Raw genomic sequence first — 16,444 nt, 5'->3', positions numbered from 1 at the left:
ATCAACAAGACCATTTACCACATGATTTAGCAAACATATTTCCAAGATTTTCACTTACATGTGCTACACAGAATTGGAATAGGAATTAATGTAAGGCAATTTATGGGCAATATTGTTCCTGCCTTCACAGTTCTTTTCATATCAGATCCAAGAGGAGAAAGAAGCTCAATTTCCAGGAGGCATACACAAGTTGTAATGCTATGGGACAAGTCTCCTCCTTGCTTGCATTTTTTTAAACTCCCTTAGCTGTAAGGCAATGGGGTCTACTCTAACCTTAAATATTTTTCTCTACTGAAATGGTAGTAGTGATCAGTATCTGCTCACCATCCAGTATTTATTTAGTTTATTTCTCCTGCCCATCAGCAGTAATTTAAATATATCCAATTAAATACGTCCACACAGAATGGTCTACTACTATGAATAAGCAGTGTTTTCTGCACAGCGAAATCTTCTCCTTTACCAGACTGAATGTCAATTCATTTTGTTAAGTTTATTTGATTTTAATCTTATATTAAAGCACTGTTGGCAAAGAGCAAAAGAGCTTACAGTCTCTTCCACTATCTCATGAAAACCAAAAAACAAAAATTCAGTAGCGTTGGAGGTCACCATAAAAACCTAGCTGGATATAGCCTTCTGTGTATGTAATGAACTGCTGATAGTTACCTTCTAAGTGGAATTCTCCAAGCAGTGCCGAATCCACCTGGAATAGTTTTTGCTGCAGGGGAAGGCTGTTCTTTATTGTTATATCACATGAGAAGTCATCAAAAGTATTTAAAAATCCACACTGATCAAAAGGATCCAAAATCAGAGGAAGCTGGGATGGACTGGTCTGGTCTCCCTCCCCAAGAGAGCCCCACCCAAACCTTCAATCCCAATTTGTATTTTAGGCATACTCTTATCATCATCTTGACATGTGCATTTCTAGAAACAGAATAAATTGACTTGTCTATGTTAATTTTTAGTCTTTTGGTACCTCATCTTCTATCAGTTCTCAAAGACCACTCATTACAGCTCTGAAATATTCATGACTAGGAGGGGAAAAAAAAATCTCAATCTAAAAAAAACCAAACACGCAACAAAACATGCTTTCTATTTTATCCTTTTAAAAAAAAAAAAAAGTGAGCAGGAGGTAGGAAGTTACAGCTTAACATCAATTAACTTCAGTTTCCAGAGAAATGTAGAAGTAAATAGTGCAGGATGGATAAATGACTGAGCTACCATCTGCTTCTGTTCTTAGCAGCTCTTTGGAAACACAGCTACCTCAGTGAAGTGTTTGCCAAACAGTGGAGTAAAGAGGGCAGTATGTAACCTGAGGGGAGCGGGACAACAAAGTAAAGCTTTGATACCCACTCGTCTGTAGAAATTACCTACAGCCATCACCTTCCTAATCCCAAACCAGAGAATCTCTTCAGATACATAAGCACCATGTGTGTTCTGGATCTGCATCTTCCTGTTTGATGCTCCTACACCTGCTGGTATGCAGAACAATTCAAACAGAATATTTATTTGTCCAGAAACATACCTACCACCTCAATAAAATAACATCAACCTGCACAGAGAAACTTACATCTTCAGTTTGTTTCAATCTCCTTAAAATGCAACTTATCAAATTACAAATGGACTTCATAGCAGTTTAATTATACACCAGGGAAATGGACTCTTTTTTTTTTTTTTGCAAAAATATTTTTCATCTACTTCTGTGACATACATTACTAGATAACTTACTACACAAACCATCCAGAGGTGTCATTGCAAAAATTTATTATCCCAGGTAAATTCCACTCAACTGGCCACTGCCTTCATGATTGATACATAAGAAAACTAATAATATTTTATTCACCCATCAGTTTCTTGCAAATGACAGTAGCCCAAGGAGCAACCTGAATCACTGTTGTAAGTTTAAACACTTCAGTTATGTGTATTGACTAGTATTTCTTACTGGTTTCTGCTTTCCCCCCTCAAGGTATGACACCAAGTAATCCTAACACTTCAGAAATTATGAAAAATACTGCTGAATCAGTGGCATTATAATGCAACAAAAATGCACACACACAAAAATCAAATCTGAATTTTTTTCCAAAGTCTTATAAGAAACCCCTAAAAATTCATCCAGAGACATACCAAGTTTAAAAAAGAAAAAGCAGACAAGCACTAGGAAAAAAAATGTTAGCACGTACAAGAGGTATGGCAGAACATGCTTGATTTCTTTTGCCTGTTTTTAAGTGGTCACATACATCAGAGCCTCCACATCTCACTCAGAGCTCCTTTTCCTTTCACATCAGTTCTCAGATTCCAGTGAAACGCAACTCTGCTGTGTTTTGTGTTTGTTTTGGTATAAAATACATGAATACTGTACTTTAAGCCAAACACACAGATGACACTTGTAATTTACATCAACTTAATGATCTGGTTTATCTCCTATTTCGATGACCGTAAGAATTACAGTTTCTGAATACTGCTTATTCACTATTTATGAGGGAGTAGTACTGAATGCTCCCTCTAATGTTCCCGAGTAAACTATACAGAAGACTACTATTAAAATGTCTAGCTCAGAAGCTATGACATAATTTCTAGACAGAAAAAAAAGTTGCATTTTATTTTTTGACCAAAAAATTCTAATACGAGAATTGCCTTTCAATTCCAATTATTCTCTCTTGAAAAGAATTAAAATGAAAAAAGTATCTGTCGGACAGTTCAGTCATTGATGATTTAGTAATACACTGACAATGTATACAATGCCCTAAAGCAAAATACACAGAGAAAATAAATCCATCTAAATAATCTGATGACATAATACTAACTTGCTATTAAAAAAATCCACCAAATGAGTTGCTATCTCAAAGTCTTTCAGTTTAGTTCCAGTTAACACTGCAGAAATATAGTTGTCTTGGACTGTCCTCACCAAAGCTGCTAAAAATACACCTGAAATTACCCTTTTAGCCAAAGTTTTCAAGATAAAACTTCTTAGAATGAAGCAAGTGCCAGCAGTTTCCTTCAGCTATTCCTAATTTTTAGAATAGCAGTAGAGATATTGTGTAGTAATGGAATATGAAGATGAAATGGGCAACCACAGTGAAATCTGCATCAGAGGAGAATGAGACAAATGGGCAGAATGACTGTCAAATCAACACCCGTATGCAACTGGCCAGGAGCAGAGAGGGATCCCAGGAAAAACCCTGCCACAATCATGAGAAAACCTCAGCTGATCAGCACCTATCATTCTTTTCCTACCTTCACTACTGCAACTTAGTCTACAAGATCACTATTTTGGGCTTGTTTTGTAAAACAGGCAGATTATAATATCCTGGATGATATCCAAGAAACAACACTTTAAGCTCCGAGAGTACCCACCTTGAGTGCTTCCCCAATATGATTTCAAATACATTGAAATGTTTATTTCAGTATAGAAGTTGGCCCCAAACAAAAGCTTGATGACCTCAGAAGGTGGTTGTCCTTCTTTCTGAACATAGCACAGAGAACACAATGTGCAAAGTTTCACACGTGACGCAGCTGCATGGAACAGCCTCTGTAAAATAGAGGTCATTGCTAAGTGTTAGTGAGGACAAGTATTATCCACCTATGTGCACATCTCATCTTTTACCTTCTACAGTAAGTAAAAGATTAAGGAATTTGGGGTTCAAGAATTGGAACAAGAAAGAATTAGTCTTTAAAAAAAAACCAAAACCAACACTATTCTCAGGGCACGTCAACCCTGGAAAAGCTAGGTGTTGAGAGGTCAGCTTTAGGTCAAGGTACACCTCCTTCTCTACATTGCCACACAGCAGAAACAAAGCTCCTGGGCTCTTCTTCAATGAGAAGCAGCTAGGGCTATCAGAGAGACATCTGCAGACCTCTCGAAAAAGAAACTGATCTAAATCAAACGCTCCTGGTTGCAAATGGAGTGTTAAGTCAAATGACTTATGGAAAAATTCTAATTTTGTCATGGAAAGACAGCAGCAGCTTAATTAAGGCTGTTATCAGCTTCCACTATGAATATCTGGTCTCAGCTCTCCAGTTCTCACCTCAGACATGTGACTTGATTTAACAATTAATAGACATTAAAGATAGAGTTTGATACTTGTAGGAAAGTTAGGTACAAATACACATTTGTCAGGTTCCAATTTTCATCTCTTTTACCACGAATTGTTTCTTCAAGTAGATTTGCACTAAAACAAATTTTAAATTAAAGCACACTGCTTTTGATAGTTTGTGTGATTGGTGCTTCTAGTGACCTGAAGAGGAACATTTAGTTCACAAAGGTATTCACTGATAGCTACACAAGTTTGTTTTATTCAGTTTAACACCACAGATTTCAATATGAAGAACCAAGCATTGCATTTGTGAATATCTTGCCTTTTCATAAAAGTTAATAGTGGTAACGAAGTGGTCACGAAGATTACTACTATGATCTTTCTGTACTGACAGTTATGGAAGATCTTCCTTTGTTCTGCAGATAACTGAGGTTTGCGTGTGAACAATATTCTAGTCTGAACATTGGCAATGTACAGATAATTGTTAACCTGCTTCCTTTGGTTAAGGTTAATTTTATCCTTCTGGAAGTCAGCCTTTTTTCTACCATTTCTGCTCCATCTTCCTTGCCAAGAAATCCAGATGTTTTCAAAAACCGATTACAGCTTAATACAAATTTATACAGTTCTTAAAAGTGTTCAAAATATCTGACTACAAAAAAGGCAGCTTGAAAATGATTGAGGTTTTTTTTTCTTCTTCTTCTACAGCATTTTGGCATCCACTTTGTGGAACACATGAACTTAGGCTCTGAAGAACCAGTAGGCCGCATAAGACAACAAGAAAGATAAGTACTAAAAACCGTTAAGAACTTATTACTTGGAAACTAGACACGATGCCCCAAGGTGACAGTGAAAGTAAGAAGTCAATGGAGGATGTGGCCTGTTCTAGTATAGTCCTGCTGTCAGCAGATTATCCCTACAACCAAAGAAAGATGAAGGTGATGTATTGTTGCAAATAGGGAGCTGTAGCTGACAAATATTTTCCACGTTCCTTACAAAAAGCCAGCCCCAATCCTTCAAGTTGATCTATGAAAGCCAACAATGTTTTAGGTGAGTATACAGGTTCTTCTTGCACTGAAAAATTAACATGCACAAGGTCACATTGTAGTCACAGGTTTCTCACAATGTTTTTGCTGGTATTCTTTTAACAATTTTAAAGCTTCCAAAAGAATATGGATGTTCATCCACAAATGCCATTAGCTTTATCAAGTGCCATCACTTTTTTTACAATGTAGTAGTAAAAAATACACAAAACGAGCATGGCAGAAGCTATGGGGAGCAAAGGAAAGGAAAAGACGACCTTTTAGAACAAAACTAAACCAAAGTACTTTTTAAGAAGCAGCTAGAGCTACCAAGTGAAGATTGAGTACTTGCTGATCACATCATTTACAGATCCCTAAAGGAAACAATTTGCCACTGTCCAACAACACTGAGCAGTCGATAATAACATCTATATTTAGGCTAACACTTTCAGCTATAAAAGATGGTGGCTTCCCCTCCCCCCCCCGAAACATTTTAACAAATTCATTATTTGGAGAAGGTTATTACTACCCAATAGGGATAAAGTAGCAACATGCCTTTGCCAAGTGAAATTATCACCATATTTGTCAAAGTTAGAAACCTCCCAAAACATTCCTCTTCTGTTGCCTGTCACACCAGAAAAATCAGAGAGCCAATGAAGATAGTAGCTTATTGTGGTCTTGCTACAGGCAGGACCCATACTGATTTCAAGGGAAACAATAGTGGTGTACAGGAAACCTTGAGAGATGACAACCCCCTGAAAAGCAGAACAAAACAGCCGTCCTTGCTATTCTTGGTAACTTTCACAACATTTAATTCAGGATCCCTATAAATCACTGTGGTGGGTTGACCCTGGCTGGGGGCCAGGTGCCCACCAGAGCTGCTCTATCACTCCCCTCATTCACTAGACAGGGGAGAAAAGGTATAACGAAAAGCTTATGGGTCGAGATAAGGACAGGGAGAGATCATTCTCTAATTATCATCACGAGCAAAACAGACTGAACTTAGGGAATTCATCTAATTTATTACTAAGCAAAACAGAGTAGACGAATGAGAAATAAAATCAACTCTTAAAACACCTCCCCCCACCCCTCCCATCTTCCCAGGCTCAACTTCACTCCCGGCTTCAACCTCCGCCCCACCTCAGTGGCACAGGGGGACAGGGAGTTGGGGTTACGGTCAGTTCATCACGCGGTGTTTCTGCCGCTTCTTCATCCTCAGGGGGAGGGCTCCTCTCATTGTTCCCCTGCTCCAGTGTGGAGCCTCTCCCACGGGAGACAGTCCTTCACAAACTGCTCCAGCGTGGGTCTCTCCCATGGGGTGCAGACCTTCAGGAGCAAACTGCTCCAGCGTGGGTCCCCCACGGGGTCACAAGTCCTGCCAGCAAACCTGCTCTGGCGTGGGCTCCTCTCTCCACAGATCCACAGGTCCTCCCAGGAGCTTGCTCCAGCACGGGCTTCCCACGGGGTCACAGCCTCCTTCAGGTGCCTCCACCTGCTCCAACATGGGGTCCTCCACGGGCTGCAGGTGGAATCTCTACACCCCCTCATCCTTCCTCCATGGGCTGCAGGGGGACAGCCTGCTTCACCATGGTCTTCACCACGGGCTGCAGGGGAATCTCTGCTCCGGCGCCTGGAGCACCTCCTCCCCCTCCTTCTGCACTGACCTTGGTGTCTGCAGATGTTCTTACATCTTCTCACTCCTCTCTCTCTGGCTGCAAAAGCTCTCTGACTGTTTTTTCCTTCTTAAATATGTTATCACAGAGGTGCCGATTGGCTTGGCCTTGGCCAGCGGCGGGTCCGTCTTGGAGCTGGCTGGCATTGGCTCTGTCAGACACAGGGGAAGCTTCTAGCAGCTTCTCACAGAAGCCACCCCTGTAGTCCCCCCGCTACCAAAACCTTGCCAAGCAAAACAAACACAATCACCTTTATGTGGAAAGCCTCACAAAACAGCCTACACCTCAGACCCAGAAGATCCTATACCATGGAATAACTGCCGCCTCCTGTTAGTGACTAACATATCCAGCTCTGCACTAAAGATATCCTTTAAAGCTTCAACGTGTTGCCTCGTTGTACTTACAGCTGTACAACAGTACCTATTTATATCCCCTGCTCCCCATCCCACCCCGTCAGAAACAAGCCAAAATCCTAGGGTTTCACATACGTAAAACAACACAGCAAGACGAGTGCTGTAAGTTGTAGCCACACACGTAGAAGTGAAAAAGGCCAAAGATTCCTAGGCAGTCCCATTGCCTCCAGCCTAAGCACTATATCATGCATCTGCATTTAAATGTACACAACATTTTTAAAAAAGAAAAAAAAACAAGTAACAGAGCAATTCTCAGGAACGTAAAACTGTTATCATCATTCCCTACCCAGCTTGGGAAAACTACGTGTGAGGCTTCATCCTGCGTTGCTTTTTGCAGCCAAAATGAGGATGGATTCAAACCACTTTGCTCTGTCCTGATCTCACTCTGTTTTGAGGGTTGAGCTAGAGATCTTACGAACAGGTACCTAGAAGTTACAGAATTACACAGAATTTTTACATCTCTGCCTGAAGCCACTTTTTTTTTTTTTCATGCTTTAAGTTTTAGATCAGTCAGAATACAGGTGAAAACTGACAATACTGGAGTATTTAAGAACTTTTAGAGGAGCACACAAATAAAAAACATCCTGAAGAACCTGAACGACCAGGAAAATAATCTCTTCAATGCTTAAAAATCTCTCCAGAGTCTTTGGCTTTTCCTTATAAACAATGGAAAACAAAGAAGTTGGAACATGTATTCTATATGGCATTTCATTAAAGGCCAAAAACATGTATTTCTTAATTTTTATATTCTGGCTTCCCCCCACGACCTTCTCAGCAAATACAGCAGGTCTCAGCAAGATATTTAACCAGGCTATAAAGGCTAAAAGAAACCCTGATCAAAGTTTTGAGAACAAAAGCAGGCTGAAGACGAGTTCCATTTTGTATTAAAAATATTTACTGGTTATGAATTGCACAAGACTATGATGAAAGTTAAAAAAAACCTCCAAAATTTTTAAAATACTGAAAATTTTATTATGTATTTCAAAGAATTTTTTTAAAAAATAAGAATACCTGACTTAATTTTTAAGTCTGTTTAATAAATCCCATTGGTTATTCATACATTCAGTTTGGCTACCAATCAAAGTTCTGCTCGAGAACAACAAGGACAAAAACCAAGCAGGATCAGGAGTATGGTTTGATTTCCTTGCACTAACAACTATCATAAATTATTTACTGAACTTCAAAGCTTTGAAACTGATGATGAATATGGTGGGAAAAATAAGATGTGTTTGTTTACTATCAATTATTTATCACATATGTTTTACAGTATAAGATATGCACAAAATAATAAAAATGTATTATGTTCATTTCATTAAAATTTACTGTTCTTTCTATCCATTCAGAGATTATGAATGGACTATTTGGGAACTTTTCAATAATAAGAGATGCGAAATAACTGACATCTTGAGAAAAAAAAGATTACATCCATACTTTGCAGTAAGAAACTTACATCTGTATATGCAAAACATCACTCAAGACTAGACAAAAATGAAGTCTTGAATCAAAATAAACTACTTACATAAGCCAACTCAAGTAATAAAACATTTAGAGGTTAGAATACGAGTGATAGCTGAACTAAATTCATATCCAAACCAGTCAGATCAAAGAAATAACATGTCAATCCTTCTAACCAAAGCAGGATATCAAACCAGTCTAGCAGTTACAGATCCAAATTTTCTTCTCATTAAAAGTAAGTCTGGGATGCACAATTGTTGCCAGATAGCTATTGTTTTTAGCGTGCCTTAGGTCAAATGTGGTAAACTTCACACTTCTAACCAGTGCTGTTTGTAATAGATTGGATGAAACACGTTTACAAAAGAATCAATAAATGTAAAGACTGGAAAGAATTAGAGAGGCTTGCAGGCTTGTACCTATTGTCTGGGGGAATTAGATGTCAGTTTGAGTATTATAACTCCAACAAAGGTTTCCTAGCTTTAATTTACTAGAACACATAATGGGCGATCTAGAAGCTGGGAAACACTCGTCAATCTGAATACATTACTTAACAAACAGTTTAATGAATGTTACAAACATTCTTATAGTCCTGGCATACTCTCTCCGCTCATTCAGTTTTACTTTGCAATCTTATCATGAAAAGACATTTCTTTGTGAGGCTGTTCACTTAAACTTTAAGTCTCAGAAGCAAGAAACACTACAATATGCTCAAAACACAGATCTGAATAAATCGCAATAAACAGCAATGTTAAAAAGCTATACAAATAACTAATGATGCACAGCTTTCCAGTCTGTCTCACACATACAGCATATATATTTGCATAGCTTATGCACTTTTACAGGTTAGCTATCTACACCCTAAATACATATCTTAAGAAAAATCTTCCATTTGTAAACTAATGTATGAAAACAAATGTATAAAAGGAGACAAATAAGTAAATGTAGACCACAGTGGAAAGGAAAAAAGCCACAAAAACATTCTTTAAAACCAAAAAGACTGGCTGGTACCAGAAAATATAGCCCAAGTCCAGTTCACACATTAAAAGGAGTAATAATTTCTTTCCTGAGGATGTTTAATTCTTCAAGTAGTTCTTGTGAAACAGAACATCCATACCCTTTCCTAATTAAATATTTCACAGTCATCTGATTTTTAGTCCTCAGTTCAATCTGACTAATTCAAATGTACAACCTAAATCAAAAAGGCACTTCTGCGTTCCAATAAAATAATTAATACATAAGGCGCAGTTTTACACCATGCCGAACTTTAAGGCTTACCTTTGATTATCACAATATATTTCCTCATGTTATCTGATTTATAAAGTAGAAAATGAGGAAACAGTGATGAAGAAACTATCCATAAGCTTTTCCAGATAGACCATATGGCCTAGTGTTCCAACAGACAAAATGAAATTTTAAACACACAATGGGGTTGTTTAATGCCATACTCCACTGGGTAAAATTGGATACAGAAGGTTGGATTTCTCCATCCCAGGTTTCCTCTTCAAACCACAAACTGTTCATGTGCAGCTGATAAGTACAGTATCTCAAGCTCCCTTTATAACCGAGTGCATACATTGAAACAATCACTGGAGTGCATTTTTTCCCAGGGAAACGTGTAAAGAACCCAATTTCTGAAGACAGAAATGTATTCTATCATAGGGTTTTGAATAACAAGTTATTGAGTTCTTGTTCTACCGTGATGGGAAAGCCTCGCTTGGGACTTTTTGGTTCATATGACAAGAAGTTGCTATGACCATAAAGGAAAAGGTATACATGTATCTGCATTACAAAGAACGTCCTTGTTACTGAGAAAGAAAAACTTTGTCGACACACTACCCCCAGACAAAAGTAAATATAACCTATGTTCATTTTTATGTATTAAATGTTCATGTATCATGTTCAGATACGAGGATGTTGGCATATTTGTTCCACTGTGTTATTGCATGACATTATTTTTGTTTTCTATCCTGTCAGCAACAACCTGTGTGGTTAATATACTCACACATGCTTTAACTACTACAAAGTATTGCTGGTCACTACACTACATCTACAGCAATAAATATGCATATTTGACATTCTGCTTTCTTCTCATTTAAATTTAAACAACTTGAAAACCTTGTCACTTGGACAGCCAAGGTCATGATTTTTGAAGAAGGTTCACTGCAGGCAAATCCCAAAGGGCTATATGAGTCTCTCTTTGTCCGGTCACATCAAAAGGAAGTTTTAAAAAGGGTTAATCATTGCTTTAAAGTAAAAAGGAAGTGCACTCCACAACAGAAGCTGCTGTTTATGCTCCTTTGGGCTGTTCATTGTGAAAATCAGGTTGACAGAAATTGGGATGAAAAGCTTAGAAACAGCTATTCCTAGAAGTAGCTGCCTCAGAAAAAGAGGACACCCGATTAACCTTTTGGTATATCATTAGCCTAGTAAGTTGTAGCATTGCATAGTGCAGAAACATATTATACAGTTCTTTCTCTGAAAAGAAATCTTACTCAAATTTATATTCCAGCATATTCCTTATATTTGTGTTATTGTAGAAATTAAGTATTTTAGATGTAAAAAAAATTATCAATAGTTCATTCTGCTGGTAGTGCACATACACATAAACCAAGAGTTACACAACACTTAAACAACTGATGAGTTACCAGCTTTTAAACTTGGGGCACAGGGGCCGAGCACTGCAGTATTTTGGAAGCACGTAAAACACATCTTCAGTCAAAGTTTTTTCCACTGTGAGAAACTTAGGGGAAATACTTTCCTGGCAAAAAGTATGATTCACCTTGCTTCAGCCAAAAACTACATCCCCTGCTATACACCCCTTTAAAAATCCATTCTCATCATGGTTAAATAACTGAACAAATAGCTAAAGGTTTGTGGTTTTTTTTTTCACTGGCAGTGAGACAAGGAAGAAGCGTACCTAGTTAAATCATCTGTTTGCTGACTAGAGGTGGGAGAAGTAGGAAGTTCTGCATTTCAACAGAGTTAAGATGTATGTAACATTACCAAAGGACGAGCCCAAATATTATTTGGTTACAGGCATCCACAGAAAAGGGCAAACTATTTTTACAGATGGAAATGTCATCTCTCTCAAACACCATTCTTAGTTTTCCAGGTTCCTCTCACTTTCCTTCCAATACAATACCAAACAGGATACTTAACGACAGCTTACCTCTCAGTTTAAAGAAATAGTTGCCTGATTGTTGCCAATGTCTCAGACTTACTTTCAGCTTGCAATAGACTCCTATGGAAAATGGAAAGCCAGTTACTGAAGCAGAATCAATTAGGAGAAGCATGCTCACTCTCACTAACACACAAAACTACAACTAGACTACGTATCTTTTTAAAGTACCTGAGTGTAAGAGGTGTTCTCCTCCATGAGGAGGAGCAAGCAGTCCAGCAAGAGCTGCAGTACGAAAGCAGATTCTTTGGTTTATGCTGAGGTTCAGAGAGAAGAGGGAAAGGAGCCAGGGGACACTAAGAGAAAGATGAAGTCAGTTCCTACTTGCTAGCTCATCTGAACCAGTAGGTTTTTACCATAGGGATGGGCAAACACCAGCACAGGTTGCCCTGAGAGGCCATGGGGTCTCCATCCTGCAGGTGTTCAAGGCTCAGCTGGACACGGCACTGAGCGACCTGATCTAACCAGGCCTGCTTGGAGCTGTGCAGAGCTGAACAAGGCAACCTCCGGCGGTCCCTCCCAACTTAAATACCTATTCACGTACAACCACAGAACCATTTATAACTGCAATTCTTTTTTCCAGTAATACAACCTCTGTATTCAGGCTCACTGTACTCCTGCCATAGCAAGTAGCCTGAAGAGCATGACATCCTTCAAGATCTATGGAAAATTAATAAGTGATGCACACAGGGCAGAAATCAGAAATTTTAGAATTTCTGAGATTAACACCCAGAGGGCTAACAGCCCCCAGGACACCTGGAATATGCTCTCATCTTATTAATAAAACAACTATTTCTGATTTAATTTCAATAAACACACACACACACACCCCCCCAAAAAAAAGAGAAAAAGAGAAAGACAAGGGAGCTGGTTGACAAACTAATTCTTAATAGGAGGGAAGGCTCCCAGTGTTTTGGAAGCTTTTACATGCTCTTCATAGGAAAGGAGAACCCTTCCTTAAATTCATCTTTATAAGACACCCGTATTCTATTTGTAGGAACATACTTCAGGGAAAGCCCTATGGCAACATATTCAATTTCTTTTGTGAACTTCACAGCATATTCTTACATGGTTTACAGTTGTTAGAATAATCTAGATACTTGGTAATATGATTTCCTCCCCCCCCCATGTTTAATTCCTTACTGGATACAGCCTTACATACTACAAAAGGAACAACATAACTTGAATTTTGTCCTGCCACATTTTACAGGAAAGTTCCAAGCTAGTATAAAACCAACTTAATTGCTCTATCTAATTATAAATTTTAGGGTATCATTAAATACCAGCCAACAGAATATTTCAGTATTTCAGGTATCCTCACATAAATTCCCCTTCCCCACCACCCCCATTAATCTGTATGTAGAACTTACTTCTGCTGCAAATTTTTATTCTAAAGTACATTTTACTATGGACATTTCTCCACTGTTAATCTAGACTATAAAGGCAGAGCAGAAGGATCATGCAGCTAACAGACAATACCTTAAATTTAGCACTAACATGACCATTTTTTTCCCCCCAAGAAATTAAACCTGTCAGTTCAGACCTGTTCACAAAGAAGGAAAAAACTCAGTATTCCAGCAACTTCTATTTACCTTTCAAAACAAAAGACTAGGTTTACTACACTTATCTCCAGTACATGAATCATTAACATAAACTATCTCTTGATTCACGAACATCACAGCAGGCAAGACATTACTTTCTCCTATTCTAAATTTGCGTTGCTTTTTCCATGTTCATGCTGTTCGCATAGACAAGTACTGCATACTCACCTGCAGATGCCTTCCAAAGTATACCTGACTCCTTTGGATTAAATAGTTAGTGCAAGTATCTGCATGGGATGCTTCATCTGCTACACAGAGATCTATAAGAACATACTGCTATTAAGTCATTAATATAGTTTGGCCTATCTGAGATCTCTTTGAACGCTGGTGCCTAAGCAATTTATCATACTACACGTGGTAGCAGTACAGGTAATCAATAGTATTTGCAACTTAGCAAGACTGAAAAAAAAAAAAGCAAGCCTACAATTCCAGACAACAAACACATGGCATGCATATGCACTCTCAGTTATGAGGAATGAAAAGAAAGAAATTTTTTGCTAATGATGCATTAAACAAAGCTATTCTGTTTGTTAAATGCCATGCAGCCCACGTAACATTAATTAGCATAATCGTCATCTGAATTGTTGACATTTTACATAACAGAAGTACCATGCTTCATAAAGGCGTAACTAAAATTTTAGTGCATTTTCTTGAGCAAAATGGTACATTTTGTTTTTGTCAACTACACATATTAAAAAGAAGGAAGCAAATTAAGCCAAACTAGCAGAAGAAAAAAGTCTTACTGCCTTTATATTTTTCAGGTAGTTTTGTGCTGTACATACCACAAATACAAATGTCAGATTTTCTTTAATTCTTTTTCTTCTCTAGACAAGAAACAGCCAATAAACAACATTGGTAGCTGTCCTAAGGAATCCATTTCAACCTCCTGACACAAAATACATTTCTGCTAAATGTTCTAGTGCATAGTGATTACATTAAAAGGCATTTCAGCTAACAAAGGTCTTAACCTTTCCCATTTATGTTCCCATTTTACACCTTTAACAGCATCTTAACAAGTCAATGGGATTATGCATATTTTACTGTGTTTAAATGAAAAAATAATTTCTAAATGAGCCAAAAAAACTTCCTTGTTACATTTTCCAGCATGTTTCCCTTCATCCCAAGGAAACTACTTCAGCTGAAGTAGTTCTGTCAGGAGCCTGAAAATAACTTTTTTTTCCAGTTATTATCATATTTTATGATTTGCGACTTATCACTGTTTATTCTTCCTCTATCAACAAGCACCCAAACCTGGAATCTTATCCCTGAGTCCCATTGTATAAATTACTGTGACAAAGAGTAAAAGATAAAACCATGTAGTTGAGCTCACATCTTCAGCTGCTTTACAACTCCAGTCCCTTATCACACAACTCTAAGCTGAAAGACTCTCTGTCTACAGGAGCAGCACTCCAAATCAGTTATTAACTAGGATATCAAGTACTGGATTTTTCTACCTAAGAATCCCCAAACTCACTCCTAAACTTGGATACTGGTTACTCTCTGTTACAGGTAAGCAATAGAAACAACGACATTCCTCTGCTCTCCTGGTCTACAGTTTCAGTAACTGGTTTCTGGGAGGATGGGGGGGGGGGGGGGGGGGGAAGGTGGTGTTTTGGGGTTTTTTTGGGTGGTGGTGGTGTTTGGGGTTTTTTTTGTTTGTTTGGGTTTTTTAATGTGGTTTTGGGTTTTTGGGGGTTTGTTTTGTTTTGTTTTTAATTTAAAAAGTCAAAATCTTTTCCTTTACAGGGAAAAATAACTGTTTAAGCATGGCTAGGTTTTTTTCCATTTCATATTAACATCTTTTAACTTCTACCACTACTATTTGCGATTCTCTGAGTCATGAGGGGAAAAAAAAAACTTCAAGAGGATTTTCATATTTTTCTGAAGTTTCTCATTTTTCCCTACAAATGCTTATCTTTCATCTCTAAGGCCTGTCAGTGAATATTTCTCTTCCCACCAATATACCTGTTCTCACAACACATGAAAAGGATAAACTCAAAAGTACTTACCTAACACACACACTTATTAGAAGTTATTTTAAGCTTAGTGTATTGTTTTAGAAGGTTAATACTGACTGGGATCAAATTTGAAAGTTATTTGTATTTCCACATGCTATAATAAAGCACCAATAAGAAGCAACTGAAAGACAAATTTCTGAATGCAAGGACTGAGGTGTTAAAAAATACCTAAGTTATGTTCAAAATACCAAGCTACTAGTTACCTTTCCAGTTTATGGAACTGTGCTATATACTTCACGCTATTATTCAGCAGAGGACATTCTGCTGGTCAGGTATTATGCAGAGACACAAGCCCCATTTTAGCCTTAAATTTGTATACAAAGAAGCAGAATAAAAAGCATGTAACCAAAACGAAAAAACCTGTCCTTGCAAATATAGTCTCCTGAATGTATTCTTGGTATCATAGTGATAATGGTACTTATAGCACAGAACGCATGTACAGCAGATTTATCTTCCACAAGCATCAGAGCACTTTACCGGGACTAGGACTATTCCTATTTCATAAATGAGAAAACGAAGGTAAAAGGTTCTTTTTATTAATTCAGTGGCAGGCATGAAAAGAATCCAAGTCCACAATCACCACACATTTACTGTATTCTGTAGATCAAAGTTAATACATTTAAACACTAATTAACTGTCTGATTTGTAATATTAATACTGATTTCAGGGGAAACATGCATAACTTTACCCAAATAACTAGTCAACAGTGCTTGCAAGCTGAAATTTAATATTCCTTTCTGTGTACCTAAAAAACAAAGAATGTACTAGATGCAAGAAATATAATAACTTGAAATTGTGCAATCTACTTTTCAAAATATGTAAGACAAATATAATTGATAGTATATAAATATTGTCCATATCTACCTGAAAGGGCTAACATCTGTTACTGGTTTAATGAAAGTACAGAATAAACAAGCTGCCCAGTACATCTTAGGGTATGTTTATATCATCATGAAAACAATTTAAAATCGGAAATAATGTTCATGTCATCATTAGTCTGTTCTAGATTTTCCCCCCTAATTTTTCTTTTAAAGCATCTTAGCATAGTTGTTTAAC

General features: G+C 37.7%; 1 protein-coding gene across 1 annotated transcript in view; it reads right to left on the bottom strand.

Moving 5' to 3' along the window:
- Window positions 1–16,444, bottom strand: part of TENM3 (teneurin transmembrane protein 3) — a 430,831-nt gene that overhangs the window by 381,377 nt on the left and 33,010 nt on the right.

This window comes from Balearica regulorum, chromosome 4 (genome assembly GCF_011004875.1).
Source record: "Balearica regulorum gibbericeps isolate bBalReg1 chromosome 4, bBalReg1.pri, whole genome shotgun sequence".
NCBI classification, from domain to species: Eukaryota; Metazoa; Chordata; class Aves; order Gruiformes; family Gruidae; genus Balearica; species Balearica regulorum.
This window is presented reverse-complemented; position numbering and strand designations above follow the sequence as displayed.